We start from the raw sequence: 18,486 nt of genomic DNA on the forward strand, positions 1-18,486 counted from the left end.
CTCTGCCTCATTCCTTGTGGTCTGTGTACTTTGTTTAACAGATACTCGTGGAATACCCTATGCCCAAAGCATTGCGTAGAACAATTTAGGGAATATGGAGAAGAGCAGGACCCATTACTGACTACAAAGGACATTAGCATTCAAGGGGACTGAAAGACATGTCCAGCCCTGCACAACGTATGTGGGGTGTTCTCGTTGCCCTTGAGGACCGCTGATTCTTCATTGATGAGAGAACAGCTCAGATGTTGGGAGACTTGACGGCTAATTTTACGAGGAGAGCAAAGTGGCTGAAATGCTTGTCCATTAGGAGACCTTTCATGTGGGTTATGTGGGAGTGAAAAATAGAACCCCATTTCACAAACATTATTTAGCATCAGTAAGTGCAAGGTATGATAACAAGAAATACTAGAACATTATAGGTTCTTACTTTTAAATACTATTATAACACTTCACTAAGTTGGACTACATTGGGAAAAGACAGTATAAAAAGTAATGCAAATTTGCCAATTTTATGTTCAATTACTGCAGGGCTATGCCTGTACGTCTATTTTTACAAGGAAGGGCAACAAGAGGAACAGAGAAGGGGAAGAAAAGAAAGAATTGGACTTATGTCAGTCATTCTAGCACATTTCAAGTACCAGGGCCTATGGTTCCTCACTCTCCCTGTCCAAAGGGCCTCAGTGTGGATATCCCTGCTTGGCATTTTTAAATCCATGGGCAGCATGAACTTGGCCAATGTACCAGCCCCTTAGGAATACTAAATGTACCTCATTTCATTTATTGGAAAGAAGCAAATTAAGACAGAGCACTTTTGTGTAAACCATAAACTGCATTTAACAAGGCAGGAGGCTTGGGAATCCATGCTCGGGCTGCTTGTTTTTCCTGGCACCTTGTTAAACATGGTTGAAAGTCTGCATGCAGGGGAGCAGCCCACTTTCTCTTTGTTCCTGGAAATGGCTCTAAGTGACCTAGTAGACCAGGGAGGAGGGGGTGCAATCTTCCATACTGGGGCTGGAAGAGAGCAGGGGAGCTCAGCGGGCCTAAACCACTGCCTTCGAGCAGCGCCCACCTCAGATGGGCCTGACGGCCTGTGCATGAGTCCTCCTGTTCGCAAGCCCTCCAAAGAACAGGGCTGCCTCAGACACTGATTCCAACATCTAATAACACTTATTATCAAGCTACTCTTTCTATGTCTAAATTAAATCCTTCGTCCTGCAGTTAGTGCATCTCCTTTTGTTCTGCCCTGAATAAAGATGGAGAACAGCTGGTCAGCATTCCCTGTAGAATAACTCTTCAGACACTTGAAAGCTATTATTAAGTTCCCTCAGAGTCTCCTCTCCTCCGGACGCATACTAAAGCTTTCTCCCACTTATTTTCTCCACTCACCTTTCTTTTTCTGGCTTTAGGTCCTCCTCCAGATGCTTGCCTCTTGAAGCCACCTGGAAATCTAGCTGCATTTTTTCCTAATGATATTGTTACAGGGAACTGATGATGGGGGATTTTGTTTCTCTTTCAGTCATCATTTTCTGGTGGACTTAGTCTTTAATTATTCTAGCATTTCATTCATTAGCTTGAATTAACTGAGGAATTTTCCCCAATCTTTAAGTATTCTGGGTCTATGGAGAACTCGCTAGTAAAATTGTATATGTGTGGGTGGGTGGGTAGATGGGTAAATGTATCCATATGAAAAATGTATGATTTTTCTCTGCTTTCTTATTCATCTCTTCCTAAATATTATGTCATGATATAATGTGTACTTCATTTTAAATATGGTTTCAAGCCACATTTCTTTCTAAATTGGAATATTGTTGTGTGTGTGTGTGTATATGTGTATACTACTTCTGATTAATTTGTAATTGCTGCCCAGAATTCAGTGGTGAGAAGGATTCTGAGACTCTGCTCGTTAAGCAGGCAAGAATAATGCTAAAATGAATGTTTTGTAGCATTAGCTATGGCTGAGAACAAGTGTGGGGCATTATTGTCAAGTTGTACGGTGCCTAAATAAGTGGTTGAAAAGTTAAAATAATAAATAATTGTGTTTTTTCCTTCCCTCTCATCTTCCCTTTAGGAAACATAGCTCTTTTATTGATCTATCTGGCAGAGCATCATTAGCTCATTTCTCACTTACTCTGATTCAGTATATCCCAGCACATTTTGGTACCTCCCTTACCTTCATCCCCTATATTCTACGGGCTCACCAGCAGTCTTGGGCAACATCTCTATTTCCATTTCCCATCACATCCTAGGAAGTTATCAACTCATTCATGGTTCACTCTAACAGCGTGATACCTGGCCTGCTTGCCTCTTTCCCTTTCACTTGGCCATCCTGCCAACATCCTAGGTGAATATTTTATTCATGGCGGCCCGTTGCTCAAGAAGAGTTAGTAGCTTAGTAGTGCTTACTGTAACTTATCTAAATGCATCTTCTTTTTTTTGCTGACTTTTTGGGCTCTCCCAAAGTAGATACCATCCAATATACTTATTTTAGCTTCTTACCACTTCCCAGGAACACTTTTGTCTCAGAATTTTTAAAATACATTTTGCACATTCAAAGAATTTTTACCACCTCACCTAGAATCCCCTCCCCTCTTTTCAGCCATCTAAATCTTACCCATTGTGTGAGACCCATCATCCATGAAGCTTTTCTAAATGTAGCTTTCCAGTCTTTATTGATGTCTCCTTTCTCTAACCTCCTACCACAATTATATTCTGTCACTTAGTCCAATTATATATAGTTTGTGTGCCTCACTAATTGTTCTGCGTGAACCAACTGGTCTTCTCTCTTCAGTTAGATTTTAATTTCTTCAGAGAAGAGACCATACCTTCCCTCTTATCTACTTTTATCTACTTTATCTACTTACCTCCTTCCTTTGTTTCAATCTGCCCCACAGCAGTGCCGTGCTCAGAAATGGTACTTTGGAATACCTATTACACGGCCCTCCAAATAACTTGTCTGACTGCTTTTTACAATTATTGGATAGATTTTTATACTAAAATAATTTGACTGTCCTTATGGCTTTGGATAGATGGATTAATATTTCAGAAGGTATAGTTACTAGAGACATTAGTAAAGAAAAATGTATTTGGGGATCACACATAGTTAATAAATGATTCTCTTTTGGGGAAGAATAAAACTGATTTCATTTTGACAGAGCTCAAGGTATTATTAATTACACAGATGCTAGTATGGTATTGAGGAATAGCATAGAAAGGCATTGAAATGCAATTTCTCACCTGGCTTGCATAAAGGGTGATGAGATGTTCAACACAAGAGTTCTCTACTCTGGCACAGTGAACATATTAAAAATTGCAGGCAAAATCCAAAAGCAGAAAAAAATTCTTAGTCAATCATTAGTGCATAATATGCACTAGTGTAGTCAAGAAAAATTCGAGAGGAACCTGTTGGCTATGTGTGTGTTTGATGCTTTGGGAGGGTGAACTTTGGCTAAAGAAGGTTTTAGAAACCCAGGAAAGACACCAGAGGACCTCAGCCTGGCTGTCATTCTGTTCCCCATGTGATGTGGAGCTACCCAAAAGTCACCTGAGAAGCAAAGCAAAACTGTGCCATCGAATGGCATTTCTGAACCACAGCATAGTGGCTTAATTGATTTATACTTTATTCTTTTCAAAAGACAGCTGAATGTCAAAGGTCTTTCTTTTGTGTAGTACTGGAAAACTGGTTGTCAAACAACCTCTACTCATTTAATAATTTATCCCATTTTGTAAAAGAAAGGCAGCTGACATGCAGTAAATCTACTCCATATTTAAATTACTACATTGAACAATAATAAGGAGAATGAAAAATCTAGTCCATTATTGAAAATTAAACATATATGAAACTGTTTTTTTTCAAATGATCACCAAAGGCTATAGTTTAAAAGCAGCTCTGAAGCCCCGAGTGGAATAAAAATGCCTAACTGTAGTTTGCAAATGGCAGCGGAATTATTTATTCTATTTTTTCTATACATAAGGAATTGAGCTAAATGAACAATGTTTAAGCATGTCAGAATTTCATCAATTTTGCATGAGCATTCTCAAATATCCTGGTGGGGGTAATTGCTTGCAAATACATTTAAACTAATGATATGTTATATCCTTACTTGATATAAAACTATTAAAAGATACGTTATTGCATTTGACAATGCCATGCAGCTGGGTCAGATCTTAATGACAGATTTCTGCATTTGTGAATTAAGATACACTCTGCTGGAAGCAAATATTTTGTAAAAATAAAGCTATATACTATGTAAGTTTGATCATTTATCTAAAATTTCCATTTCTGTTTCTTGGGAGCTCCAAGAGTTAAGAGAGAAGAAGGGTTTGTCTCTTTCCCAAAATTGGGAAAGGAATCCAGGACTATAATTGAACCCTCCTCTTACCCCACCCCCCTCAGCAGGAGTGAACAGAACTTGTAAAATTCACCGTGTGGTTTTAAAGGTCCACTTAGAGGTGGTTTTGCATCCCTTGCAGGCTGCAGTGACTGACATGCCTCAAACCAATTAGAGAAAGTGGCCCTTTCCTCTCATGAAAAAAGCATGTTTATTTTTAAAGGGAATTAAACTAGGCTGAAAGGAAACATTGGACGGGAAAAATAATTCAAGGAAGAAAACAAAATTAAAATCCACTTGCCTTAATAGTTTTATTAAAAGGAAAACGTAACAATTTGCTGCAAGTATTCTTTGGTCCTTCACTTTCAGGGGATATTGGCTTTTTTATTTTTTAGTCTATTCTTGGTTTTGCCTGAGGTCAGTATACAGAGAGTCCAGTTTCTATCAGCTTGGGTTTTATTTGCCTGGATCTCACCCTAGGCTCTGTGATCAAAACCCCACTGTGATTTTCCTCCTTGACAATGGGCTAAAATGCATACTAATTCCTCTCCAGTGCCAGGATCTGTGACTCCGAGATAGATTGTGAAGCAGGCATTAATGCTCATAGTGATTACAGAACTTGGGGAGCTGGCTCGGCATCCCACTGGAAGTCAGATGATGTTATGATTACAAGGGAAGTATTGATATACTTCCCTAATTGTTTCTTAGGACTTTGGGTTCTATTTATGATGTCATTACAAAGCTATGCATTATCTGCATAATCGCCAAGGAAAAGACTCTCATGAAGGAAAATGCGTCCCACTGAGATAATGCCGCAAGCTACCGCTATACATCCACTGGCGTATGTATGGTGTTGAAATAATAGGACAGCATGGAATAGTGATGAATTCTTGTTCTCATCATGACAGAAAGCTTTCCCGAAATTATCACTATTACTGGCTTAATTGATCCATGCTCAGTGAAAGGATTTCAGCAAATGGATGGCTTTGGGATGCAAGCCCTACTCCACAGCACAATTTCTGACAGTATCAGCCTAAGAAAGGCCAACTACTCTTTGCAGAAGCTGTGATTGTCTTGCATAGAATGCACACTGCGTCTCTAGAAGTGTGTGTGCGTGCAGATCTTTACACAAACATGCGCACACACGCAATTCGGTTGATAGCTTGGGGTTCAAAAATAAAAGTAAGATAAACTTGCCTCTAGAAGAAGAGGAAGATAATTTTTCTCAGTGAACAGACTTCACAGAGTGAAAAAATTACACGTTATTGTCGTTTGGTGTTATATATGTGAAGTTCTCGCCTTGACTCGGCAGCCTAGCAGGACTAGATCTTTTATATGACAAAGAAGAGTACAATATACATTTACTGCAAGGTTTTCAGTTACACGGTAATTCTGATACATATTCTTTCCCTCTCTTTAAAAGGCACGTATGCTCTGATTTTCAACATCATTGAAGATTATTACAACTTCACTTCATAATATACTGTAAATTTTATTATAAAGCACCAATTCCTGGGCTCCTAAGAACAATCTTAGGGAAAGAGTGCACTATACTTCTTACTCTTTCAGTAATGTGAGATGAGACCTAATGAAGCTCTTTATGCAAATTTTCCAGTTATCAGGTAAAATCTTCACATAGAAAATCTGTCACATGTTGTAAAATTTCTTTATGTTATCAAATGCTAATGATGACTCAGAACACAGCCCACAGAGGATCTTTGAAATCTTTCATAAAAACTGTATTCCACCCCAATATCAGAGGCCTTGGAAATTCCACCACTCTGAAGACGTGGGTTTGTAATTAGCGTGGTGCAGGCTGCTCTGCCCTCTGAAACCATAATGTTAATTACAAAAATTACACTGTGTTTAAAAGTGCAATTAAGAGACTCCACCGCACAAAGGGAATCTTGGAACCTCTTTTCACACTTTGAAGCCAGGTCATAATGTAGCCCATAAAAAGGAGGCCAAGGCTCATTCCCTTTTAAAGGCTTCAGAAGATCAGAGAGGCGATCTCAGCGAGAATGAGCTCTACTGAGCTCTGCCGCGCTCTTAATGAACAATGTTCTACCTGGAGCAAGGGAGGAAGCAAAAGGAGAAAATTAGCTGAAAAATAATGGCTCTTCTACACCCAGCTTGGCTATTGCCAACATCAACACCCAGCTTGGGTCTACTTTGGGCGAATTCTGGAATCATTTGCTTGGTCCTGGTGTCTGCATGGCTCCCAAAGTGGGACACATATTTCTGTAAGTAAAACTGTAAGATGGAGTTTTGTGGAGTCAGGCCTATTTTTGTACTTCATTCGGAATGGAACACTATGAGATTTATTTGAACAAAAATTTATACTAGGAAATAAGTTCCCTCTCCCTCTACTTCTTGGAGGAAATAAGGGATAGAAATGGTAGAATTAAGCTGAGCACCTTCTTTGGTGATTTAAGGATATAACTTAAGCTGCATTGTTGGTGGTGAAGTGTGTTAATGGTTAGTACAAAGCAGGCAGTGTAGACTAGTGGACAAAACACTGGAGTAGGAAACAGAAGCCTTGAATTAGTCTCAGATCTGCAGCTGTGTGACATTTAGTGACAATTTAACTTCTCAAAGCCTCAGTTTCCCACCAGAAGAGTGGGAATAATGCAGATCTTGAGGAAGATCAGGACAGAATTATCTGGAATAAACTTTGGAAGCAAAAATACTCAGCCATCTGTAAAGGGGAAAGCATACACAAATTGATACTACCTTGACTATGCCTTGGATAAACATTATGAGAATTTTGGTTAACTCTTAAGGAAGTTCTTTCTCTCACCCTGTGTTATGGGTTGAATTGTCCTTCCTCCACAATTCATATGTTGAAGTCTTACCTCCCAGAACCTCAGAAAGTGACCCTACTTGGAAAGAGGGTAACTGTAGATGTAATTAGTTAAGATGAGGTCATTGGAGGGGGTGCTATAATCCAATATGGCTGGAACCCTTATAAAAAGGGTAAATTTGGGACAGAGACAGATATGCACAAAGGGAAGACCATGTGAAGAGACAGGGAGAAGACAGCCGCAAGCCAAGGAGAGAGGCCTGGAATAGACCCTTCCCTCACAGCCCTCAGAAGGAACCAACCCTGTCTACACCTTGATCTCAGCCTCCAGAACTGGGTGAGACGATACATTTCTGTTGTTTAAGCCCCCCAGTTTGTGGTAATTTGTCATGGCAGTCCTGGGAAACTAAGACACCCTGGAATTGAATGTGTCTTCTTTAGGGTCACTTTTCTCTGAAAACTTTGAAATATCTTACCTGTCTTTCAGACAAATATACATGAGATCATACAGCCCATTATGTCGTCCTTCCTTCACTCACAGCCACTTTAAGTCACTCTTCTCCAATACTGGGCCTCCACAGACACTTACGGACTCAGGAAGCCTATCCCAGTTTCTTCGTCTGCCTTTCTTTTACTTTTCTTAGGGAGCAGCAGCCTGGTGCCGAATCGTTGCTATCTGAGGAGCTCTGCTAGGACCTGAATGAAGGACTAGCAGTCAGCCCTATGCGTGTGAGGCAGCAAAAAAGTGGCCCCAAATTTATTTACACCCCCAAAGTTTTCATTTTTGCCCAAAGAGCAAATAAGATAGAGAATGAAGAAATCAACTTTAGCTGGAGATTTTTTTTAGGAGTTGCGGAATGGAAGCAGAATTTTAGAGAGAAGGGTCTTCCCTAACAAGAAGTTACAGAGAAGGTCCCAGAAAGAGGGCAAACTGGAAGGTAGGCAATTCAATGCTGGTATTCTGGAGATCAAATGGCAGAAAGATGTTTCCATGTCCAATTATGTCTACTGTGTAGTTTCAGGTCTGGCACTGTTCTGGCATCTCGGATAACAGTGATAGTTACTCAACAAAGAGATGTATTTGTGGGAGACAAAATGATTTTTTTTAAAACTCAGGAAGGCATTTTTATCACCCTTTCCTTATGCTTATTTCCCTTCTCTCTCTCTCTTCTTTCTGACACATATAAACACACACACACACACACAGGCTAAATCCTGAATGGAGGATTTTGAGTCTTTTTTTTTTTTTTGTAGATTTGCAAAATCTGCAAAAATGCATTTTTCAGTTGTCCAGAACACCCAGGTAAGTTGCTACCTAAGTACTTTCCATCAGGGGCATTTTTGATTTTCTGTCTCCTGAAGCCCCGGGACGTGTTAACCACACCGTTTTGTACTCTTGAGCCTCTATGTGGTCTCTGAGCTGGCGCGCTTTACTTAATCCTTCCTTCCATTTACAAATAAGTTTCTTGTGAAGTCTGATGTGAAAACTCCCAACACTACCCAGTAAATCACCAACCTGACCTTTTGGAGAAACATTGAAAGCTGGTGGTGAAACCGATTTAAAGATGGGAGGGAAATTCTTGTCCCCCCTGGCCCACCACCATCCTGCACAGCGTGCCGTCCACTGGCCTAGGCTGTTTGGCCTATGTGTCTGGTAAAATTCACTTCCTCCTCCTTCATCTTCTACCTGCCCGACTCGTTACAGAACCAGACAGTTTACATATGTGATCCTTCCTATTTAGAAAATTAATGGTGTTTTCTGGCTCCAAATCACAGCTTGTGGTGCTCTGCAGGCGATGAAAAACTTGGCCAGCTTCAGCAGCAAGGCAGCCATTAGAAAATTAACCCTTGGTGACCAAGGAGCAAAGGTAGGCGAGTGGGGTCCTGGCGACGTGGCAGGCTGTAGCTTTCAGGTGTCGATACATATGTTAGCCATGTAGGAACAGCACACACGGGGCCCCCTGAGAGCTTCTAGCTAGCATGTTTGCGGTTGGCCACTGTGGAGAGGGCACGGACATAGCACTTGGCAGCCAGTGCAACCAATATGCCACGCTTTTTATTAGAGCTCAGGAGAAAGCCCAGAGCCCAGCTTTGGAATCCCAGCCATCGCTGTCTTGGCTCTACCTGATTAAAAGATGTGCCATTCATCGCCATCCCTGCGTGCCTCCATTTCACACCCCTGTGCTGTGCTTGCCCCTCCTGTCTCATGAAATGGCTGACCTCAGAAAGACTGAATCATAAAAACCAGGGTGGGAGAAAACTTTAAAGTGGTTAATTTCACATTAACATTAACTTAACTGTCCCCTTCCAGCTTTTTTTAGGGTTTTGTTTATTTGTTTTTTTGACATGGAAGCTAGAAGGGGCTATTTTCTTGTGTAGTTTTGGAAGTGGCTTGTGTGTGTGTGTGTGTGTGTGTAAAGCACAGAGGGTCAGGGTCTGGGGTTTGGAAGTGTCAAGTCTAACTTTGGGAATCTAATTTTTTAGGGGCAATATTCTTTGGACCATTGTTGTAGTTTTCACTTTTCACGGTGAAGTCCGAGCCAATGTGTTTCGAAGGTTCCACTTTGGTCCTGGATTTATTCCTGATGAATGTAAAACCATTTTCCTTGCCCTGCCCCCATGGAACTGGCACCTGTGACCCCCAGGATCAAATGCATTGAGGCATGCCTTTCTATACTTATTTCTTAAACTCATGAGATGCAGGGACTCTCGATTCTGAGCTGTGATGGATTCCTGAACGTACCACTGAGGGGAGAAAAAGGGCAGCCTTGAGTGTAGCTGCCCAGTGACCACAGACTTGAGACTTCTTGTCTCCTTCTCCTGCACACCTATCCTGCAATCCTGAAGTTGATTTTATTTTTAGATTCTTAGTCCAGGAAAACACAGCTGCTTATTTTACTGCTTCTGAATGCTGTGCTCCGTGGTATTCAATGAAATCAGGCTATATTCATCTCTAACATTGTGTAACACCAGCTTTAATACAAACAGGGGTAAATAACAGTGGCACATTAATTACTCCTTTCTAGTTCACTCTGACAAAAATGTACTAAAATGAAGACTAATATAATTATAGATGATGCATTTTCAATTAGCCTTTGTTAATACTATTAATAAGATTAATAATATATACTAAAAATGTCAATATGCTTATCTAAATAAATTTTTTAAATCACCCTTTCAAGTCCCAGCATCAAACATGAAGGCACAGCATCTTAATTACGTGTGCTCATCAACAAAGTTAAACGGGTAACAGCCCTCACGTGTGGTAGAGACACACAGAGGCAAGCTCCAAGGATGCCTATGTGGTCACCTTTCTCAGCCCCATTTTACTTTTCTGTAAACCATCAGCATTGGCAGAGAGAACATACCCAGAGCAGCACAGGGCTTTGCAAAGTTCTAACACAGGGAGGGCTGCTCACGGAGCAAGCGGCTTATTCTCTAATACACACACATATAAATGACCCCTTTCTGAACTGAATGATAAAATGTGGGGGTTTTGCCTTTATAATTTTAATAATATACAGCACAACTGTGACTGGTGTTAATGTATAGAATTAATTGCCCCAGTGAGACATTTCTTCCAAAAAAGCAATAATAGCTGGATTCTCCTTGAGAATGTGAAAACCCTCTGGTATACTAATAAAATGAAAAAGGTTCACAAAATAATATCCTAAATAATTGGGTTCCCTGTACCAAAGGACCCCATGTAGTTTCTCTTAAGTGATCTAAAAAAAAATTGTGATTATTCCTTTGGACTTAATAAAACATAATTGAAAAAATATCAGTGAGGATAACACAGAGCAGTCACATCCATGTCCCCTTAATATTTTTAAAGGTGAAACTCTTAACACTTTCTCATTATTAAGGAGAAAAGACATTTTGCAAGTAAATAATGATATTTACTTGGCTGATAAGATATTGGTAGTATGCCCAGTTCCCCCCGCACTGCCCCATGGTGTGTGCGTGTGTGTGCGTGTGTGTGTGTGTTATGTATACTTGATCATTAAAACTTCTCAACAGCTTCAGTTTGTAAATCCACTGGCCCTTTCCTCCCCAGAAACTGGGGAGCTGCATACTCCTACTGTGCTGTATTCATAAACAAATTAGTGTCCTTTGAATAGATTGAGTGTGTGTATGTGTGTGTGTTGGGGCAGGGGGGTTGGGGACACAAAACTGTTCTCCTGCTTGGATGGATGTTTTCATCCCGGTAGCTTTTCTTTTTTTTCCCTTCAGACATAAAGGCTCACCCGGACTGAAAATCTCACCCCTTATTCTTTTTTCCTACTCATTTTAACCTATTTATTCACTTGTTCTTATGCTACAACAACCAGAAAACACAGTGGCTGGAAATGAACATAATTTTCCACGAAGAAAGAGGAGCTCCGGAGAGTGTTGGGGACCTGGAGGGAGGCTGGGAAATGCAAAGGGGACTCAGGACAGAGCCGGGGATGCTGGAGCAACAGAATGCTGAAGATAGTTGTCCCAGCTACGAGATAAAAGCTACATTACATGAAATTAATGGAGGCTGTCTGCGACATACATGAATCACTGTTTCAACACTAAGAAACCAGCACAAAAGAATAAAGAAATCTGAGTACTAACTACATCTTCAAAGGTCTCCTATTTACCCAGCTATACTGGGTACTGACACAAGTGGGGGGAAATATAAGAAAAAAGCACTGCTGTGATCGAATGAATGCGACCATATGAGCTATATTGGAGCCGTATGCATCCTATTTAGCTGATATCAAACACAGTTTAATGAAAGTTAAATAGTTTCTGAGGAGTGCATGAGCTGGAACAGATTAGATTCCACCGAGGGGTCTCTCAGCATATTGTTGCTCACATGTATTCCCTGCTCAGGGCTGCTACAATTCCAGCACTCCATTAGCAATACACAAAAGACTTATGCAGATAGCGGGCATAAGCTCCTACCGCCATGTTGGGAAATAAAAACACACACACACAGACACACGCACACACGGATGAAGGTTTTGTTCAATGTGTTCATCTCAAAATAGATCTCTGTAATTCAAAACTGATAAGAGCATTTCTAGGAAGAAGGAAGTAGCTGCCTATATTTTTAAATAGAGAAATGTGTAAACTGCCTCAAACAGAAGATATTGCATCAGGCATATAAGGAGAATTTGATCTTTGAAAGGACAATGGCATGGGTGATTTTGATGCCCTTTTCACCCATAAGCTACATCGGGTCTAAAGGTACGACAGCGTCCCTGTTACCACCCCGTGAAGTTATAGGGGTGTATGCTTCCGCAAATCCTCACACACCGTATTCCTCCAGCAACGCCTCATTTTAAAAATGTACAATTCCTTCCAGAAATACTGCTGAACAGCCTGTCCATCTATTCACATGGCTGTCGCAAAAACTGTCATGAATTGCAATTAATAATTTCATTACTTGGCAAAGATTTTTTTTTAACTTTCCCACAATTAAATTGTCGATGTGCTTTTTCCCTTCCTTCTATCCAAGCACCCCCTGCTCTGTCCTTATTGAGCTGACTTTTCATGGACAGTGACAGTGGTGTTTTAATTTAAATTAACAGGAGAGATCTTTCACATTGGTCTTTCTATAAAAGTGGCCGCAATGGTGGAATAGAATGGCATTGTTTCCTCCTTTCGGATGAAGAGTAAAAGAAGTCACTTCAACCTTAGCTGTGTACACTTTCTCACTCTTACATAATTGCAGTCAAACTTCATTGAACATTTATTCTGTGTCCGGCATTTTCCCTGTGCTAGGCTGAGTTGTAAAGATCAATCAGATATGCCTCCTACACTCAAAGAGCTCATAGTAGAGAGTAGAGTTTCTCAACTCAGGGATTTTGAATGCGCCCCCAGGGGATATTTGGCAAGGTCTGGAGACATTTATTTTTGGGCGTCCCATCTCGGGGAATGCTACTGGTATCTAGTGAGTAGAGACCAGGGCTGCTGTTAAACACCCTACAGTGTACAGGACCCCCCACAACAAAGACTTGTCCAGTCCAAAATGTCAAGATCTACAGAGATGATTGTTTCCACTATCTTACTCTAGGAAGGAGCAAGGTGAAATTCCCAGTAAATGTAGAACTCCCTGGCATATTTACGCCTTGTTCCTATTCCCAGTCAAGTCTGTACACTTTGGTGTGTTGTCACCTGCTGGCACCCAGGGTTGAATGAGGATCCCACGGCATTTTGCTTAAACTTTCGGAGTAAACTCAAAAGCTTTTTGCAGCTGGCAACAATGCTCCAAGTTTTTGGAAAGCCTTTTCAGTTTCTTAAATGCCTGAAATTAAGGGTAAGGGCTTTCCTTTAAATTCAGCCAAAGAACAGGAAAACAGAAAACAACCATGCATCTGTCCTACATTCTTTCTCAGTTATGGGGAGACTTTCCTATTAATACTATTCAAGCCCTTCTAGAAGGGATGGGATTTTCTCAGTCTTCTTTACTGTGTCCTCTTATTATTCTTCCTAGGGATAAACACGGCCCCACATTAGGGAGCTGAGTGTCCATGTAGGGTGGCTTGCCAGATGCACTAAGGTAATTGGCTCTATTTCTTCATTTCTGTGCTCGGGTAAAATAATTTCATTAGGCAGCAGAATAGGTGTTGCAGTTGTCACCAGCTGTCTGCTCTGGTGAAGAAAGATTTCCCCACATTATCCTTGCTGTCCCTGTTACCATATTACATCACCACATTCCACATGACATCATGTCAGAAGTAGTGCCCACATTGAAAGTTGCCTCCAGCTGGTGGTGACAAAATGGGAGGCTAATGTTCTGTTTGGGAACATCGACCAGCCTAGAATATCTGTAAAAATATTGATGGTTATGTCCTTCACTTCCTCCTAGATTTGTACTCTTCAGATAATTGGGAATATAATGTCACTGGGGCTAGAAGCTAAAGCATAATTTATAATGAACTGATAGCAAAGTTTATCTACTATGACTAATAATCATAATGTAGTAACGGTAATGTCATTCATAATAAGAGGGAACTAATTAGAGTGGAAAACAATATCTCTCCTTAAGAAACCCTACCTAGCTGAGAAAATAAGACATGTAGATGGCGCAACGTGCGCTAATTCATTTAGCACAGTGAACCCAAGCAACGGCACGTGCGTGGAATGATTGATTGACCCAGGAAATAATTCATGTGGAAACTAATTGATTGAGGATAACTCTCACACCACCCTTACCTGTGACATGAGACACTTTACAACGGCACTGGGATGCTGTTGCATGAAGTAGCCCAATGCAATTATTTCCTAGGAAATAACTCCTTACATGTTGCAGATGTAAGTATCAGCTGGCCTGAGTGTCGAGTGAAGAGAGAAGGCTGGCTGCAGTGATGATTGCAAAGGCATATTTTTGATAAAGAACGTCGTCAATGAAATGAGACTACATTCTGCTGATTGGCAAGGTTTGGGGGATATTTTGGAGGGACTTATTACAGTGTGCTGTGAGGATTTCAAGAATCTTGCGACAGTTTCTCTTTAACCTGCAGGTGGCATTAGCAGTAAAAATGTATTTCCTATCATTCTTGAAAAAATATTCAGCAATGAAGTGAGGGAAACAGTAAAGGGCTTCACAGCATGACTCAATTAGAGGAGCAAACCCGATTCATTGCAGATGGCTTTTTGCTATGTTTAATAATCCAGGGAACTCAATGATCCAAATCCAGAAATAGTAAACTACAATCCTTATAGGAATTGGAAAATCTGGGGAAGTTTTTTCTTTCTCTTGAGTTTGGAATACAAGCATACGTCTCCATGCATACACACACACATGTCTTTGTGATTCCGTTTCCATGCGGGAGGCCAAGAATCTCAGCACTGGGAGCAAACTCGGTTCTTTACTTACAGAGCGAGAATGGAAACTCAACATAGTGTGATCGAAACTCTCTTTCTGAAACCAGTCTTCTAAGATTCTCTCTCACTGATGCTGGCCCAATGTCTAGCCCGAAGAAACCGTGTATTGCTAATATAGCAGTTGCTACAGCCACGGTACATATTTTTCACCACACCGGCCAAGCAAATCCTTGAATGTGGTGAAAAACCTGGACTAGAACCAATTTAGTGAAGTCTTTCCTCCCAGCCTCTCCACATAGCTGCCAATCCAACTACTTATACCTGGTAATGGGATGGGAAGCTAAGACAGCATTCCTTTAGAAACTCTAAAGCATCAAAGAGATGACAAACTCAGGAAAACACAGGGAGGGAGTGTAAAACCTGTTGGGATTGGGGTCTGTGATCTTATTCTGTGTTGGGATGAAGCAGAGTAGCTATGAGGGAGAAGAAGTTACACAGGGTGGCCCAGCATACAGCATGCAAGCAGTCCTTAAGCTTCTGTCAATGGAAACATGGCCTTTTAGTGAGCGGAAAGAGGCTGCAAAGAAATGGCAAGCCCTGATTGGAGTTCTTGTAAAATGGATAAAGAGCCTTCATGAACGGGCCACGGACCATGTAAAGTTAGAGGTTGTTTTCAAGTGAGCGTTTTCTTTGCTGATGTTTCTCACATTTAAATGTTTTATTGTTCATGCCACTGCTTCCCTTCCAGGGGACCCTTGAGTATTTTACTGATTTCTAACAGTCCTGATCATATGCCAGAAGTAGATCTCTAGCAATGGGCTCTGTTTCTCAAAGTTCTTTTTAGACAAACTGATGTGAAGGCCAACATCTTATGAAATATTTAATACTGACATAATGCGAAGCAGTCTATCAACAAATCAGTTAAATCACAAACTCTGATTGAGCCTGAAAGTTGCAATCTAAACTTCGCCTCTTCTCACTAACCTCTGCCTGGCATCACTGTTTCTCTGGCTCCAGTACACAGGCTTTCTGCCTCTCAGGACACACAGCCCCTCATGTCACCAGTATTGGTGGGAGTTTCCATCAAGAAGTCTATTTCTACTAAACGTTGCCACTGCCTACATCTCTCACTGCAATCTAGGCTTCGACTGTATGCTGATGTGCCTCTGAGTTCCGCTGTTCCCTGCAGTGGGTGAGACCCTGGAGCCCCAAGACCCTCCAGGCTGCACAGCTGCTCTGGGGGAAAGTGGCAAAGACAGCCTTCCTCTCCATTGGTATTAATTGCTATCAGATGGGCTTCAAGCAATGTTGTCTGTGCCCAAAGACTTAGTGAGTATTTGGCAAAAGAACTTCTCTAGTAATAAGCTATATCCTCTATGCTCTCCACAAATCTTAGAGACAAGTATCATGGAGACTGGGCTAGGACACAGAGCCACCATAGCCAAGGCACAAACACCCAGTGCCAAGCTGGGGCTTCCTACTTTAGGCACGCTGTGTGTCAGAACCCTTGATACTCAATATAACTTGACACACGTGCTCAGCTCAGACCTCACTGTACTCAAAGTAATCTTATTTCAGTGTCCATTGCCCTCCTTCTTTCCTACTGGGTCTTACTGGGGACATGAACACCTTGATTTCTTCTGTATGGTCTCCTTAACTGCAGATTTAGAGCAATTTTAAAAGAGATACACTAGTCTCCTTATCCAGATTAAAATATTACCTGACCTAAAAATTAGGACATGTGGTCTGATAAAGGATTTTTCTTTCCTTCTAATTTGAAAGTTATTATTTGAAAAGATGCTCATGGTACTATGGATTGAATATTTGTGTCCCCCTCTCCCCAAATTCATATGTTGAAACCCTAATCCCCAAAGTGATGATATTTAGAGATTTGACCTTTGGGAGAGAATTCGGTCATAAGAATGAAAGTGGACCCCTCATAAGATTAGTGCCCTCAGAGAGCTTGCTTCCTCTTTCTCTCTCTATCTGCCATGTGAGGACACAGCAAGAAGACATCCATCTACAATACAGGAAGAGGACTCTCGTCAGAACCCAACCATTCTGGCACCCTGATCTCGGACATCCCAGCCTCCAGAACTGTGAGAAATAAATTTCTGTTGTTTATGCCACCCAGTCTATGGTATTTTGCAGACTGAGCTGACTGAGACACATGGTTATAAAATGTTTCACGATTGGTTTTATATTTAACAAATAACTTTTAAAAACTCACATGCAACCAAGACCACCTTGGAAAATCTGGACATAAAATTGCCTCAGCTTTGGTGTATGCCAAAGAAATGATCTTCAGCAGCTGAAAAGACGTTGTACTTAGTCACCTCGACTTGGAGTTCTCTTATTGGTGAGTGCATTGTGTCAGGGTTTAGGTCCTGTATGTTATAGAATATATGGCATCTATATGGCAATTTATGAGAATTCTGCAACTTAATTATGTTACATAATGAGACTCTCTCCTTTGGCTGTGTTTACTATTCCTGGCCTGCTGCAGGGGGTCACAACACCTCAGTTTTCACTGGTACAACTGTTATATGTGCTTCAACTCATTTGCATTTCAGCAGCTTTGGAAATTCATTATTTCACTTTCATCAAATTCTCTTCAAAGATCTTTTTATAGATAAGAAGTGGCCTCGGTTTTATGGTGAGTCAAATACATGCCTCCCACTTCTGACGATTTGGCAGAGTGAAAACTACCACTCCTTGTAAACCCACGTACACGTTTGACTTTTGCTTCCCTTGGACTTGTTTTCATTTCTACTCTACAAACGTGTGCCAGACTAGCTTCAAATTGCCCCCAACCCCTATGCTCCACAATTCCTCCAAGACACACATGCACACACACACACACACACACACACACACACAAACATATACACACTCCTTCAAGCATAGGCAATTGAAAGGGTATTAACTTCCAGTTATAAGATGAATAAGTCCTGGAGATCTAATGTCGAGCACAGTGATCATAGCTAATAATACTGTATTACACACATGAAAGTTGCTAAGAGAGTAGATCTTAAATATTCTCACCACAAAAAAGAAATGGTAGTTGTGTGATGTGATCCAGGTGTTAGCTAACACTATGGTGGTAATCGTTTTGCAGAATATAAGTGTATCAAATCAACACATTGCACATCTTAAACCTTCACAGTGTTATATGTTAGTTATATCTCAGTAAAACTGGAAAAAAATATATGCAATTGAATCCAATTATTCATTTCTGTGTTCTACTCTATGCATAATTCTGAAGAGATTCCATGATTACCAAACAGTGAGCACTTCAGATTTTTGGAGCAGAGAAGTTAAACCATTGGTGAAGGTAAGATATGGAAAGTATGAAGGTACGATCTGGGAGATAGGAAATCTAGGGATTAAGTACCAGCTTTAGGATTTAACCACTCTCTGTCTCAACTTACTCATTTTGGAAATAAGAATCATAATATTTGTTCCGTGTATTTTATACTGTTATCAAAGCAAATAAAGCAAGTACTTTGAAAGACGTAAAATGATGTGCAAATATAAGGATGGCTGGTGTTA

Source organism: Equus caballus, chromosome 15 (assembly GCF_041296265.1).
Source record: "Equus caballus isolate H_3958 breed thoroughbred chromosome 15, TB-T2T, whole genome shotgun sequence".
In the NCBI taxonomy this organism is placed as follows: domain Eukaryota; kingdom Metazoa; phylum Chordata; class Mammalia; order Perissodactyla; family Equidae; genus Equus; species Equus caballus.